At 49.6% G+C, this 1,235-nt stretch overlaps 1 pseudogene; it reads right to left on the reverse strand.

The window, feature by feature from the left end:
- Nucleotides 1-731: 731 nt before the first annotated feature.
- Nucleotides 732-1,235, reverse strand: LOC127032888 (claw keratin-like; annotated as a pseudogene).

Genomic DNA, 1,235 nt, shown 5'->3' on the forward strand with positions numbered 1-1,235 from the left:
AACTAAAAGACTGATATTATGATGCAGCAGAATTTTTAATGCAAATGAAATCGGCAGTACACAGTTACAGGAAGAAATACTACAGAGCAGAAAGAATGTATATCAAGTGTTTCAAGGAGATCCACGACCGATCACAGGTCTCAGTGGGATGTAGTTCAGACCCAATGTTCTCTTTGTGTTGGTGCAGCTGCAGAGATTGACAAACAAGTCCCTTTTATAACCCTTTTAAGTGTATTGCTTTACCCCAGTCGGTGGGAAATGAGACAAAGCCAAAGAGAACCAGAGACTACGCAGCTTCTCCATCAGACGTCTGCCGCAGCAAAGGTCAAAGCAAGTCAGTAGAGGTACATAGTGATGGAAAGGTTAGAACATATAGGACCTAATTCTCCTTGACAGGAAGGTCTTTTTTTCTCACTCTCAAGGGACTTAAAATGACAGTAAACGAAAATCATGCCTATCTCTATGCCCCCGTTGCCTTCACCAGGCAGGGTTGGTGTAAAAAGCCAAAGTGTAATTCAGAATGAGTCCACATGTGAAAGCGAGAATCAGCACACGGGTGGGAAAGCCTTGGCAGAAAGAGTCCTAAAGCGTAAGATTAGAAATGCAGCACGGCTGTGAGCCCAAGGTGCTGAGCACACACAGCTCCACTGAGTTCAGCTGGAGCCCTGTTTGCCCAGCACTTCTGAAAGCCATGCCCAAAAGCTCAGGGTTTGAAGATGTATCTGGCTGTTCAATTCCTTCCTTCTTCCACGGATGTTGCTGCTGGCATTAGCATGGCCCACAGCTTCCACTGAGGTACCTATGGCAAGATACCCCAGAACCACCTAGTCCCCCATAACCATAACCACCCAGGTAACCACCTAGTCCCCCATAACAGCCTAATCCCCCATAACCATAACGGCTGCCGTAACCACCATATCCGCCTAAACCGTACGATCCTCCGTAACCACCATATCCGCCTAAACCGTACGATCCTCCGTAAAGGCCTCCATAGCCCCCCCAACCAAATGAGCCTCCGTAACCGGGTCCGACCACAGGTGCTCCTTCAGTTCCCACTGCACTGTGTTGAGGGTAACTGCTGAGAATTGGTCCTGGAAGGGTCACAACAACCGGTGAAGGGCTGGATCACCACTCTGGAGTCAGGGCACTGCCTAACGCATGGCTGTTGGCGGCACCAGTGACCGGCCAGGGCCGGGCCACCCGCATTCTGGATAGCACAGGCTGGATGAAATCAT

This window comes from Gopherus flavomarginatus, chromosome 1, assembly GCF_025201925.1.
Source record: "Gopherus flavomarginatus isolate rGopFla2 chromosome 1, rGopFla2.mat.asm, whole genome shotgun sequence".
In the NCBI taxonomy this organism is placed as follows: Eukaryota; Metazoa; Chordata; order Testudines; family Testudinidae; genus Gopherus; species Gopherus flavomarginatus.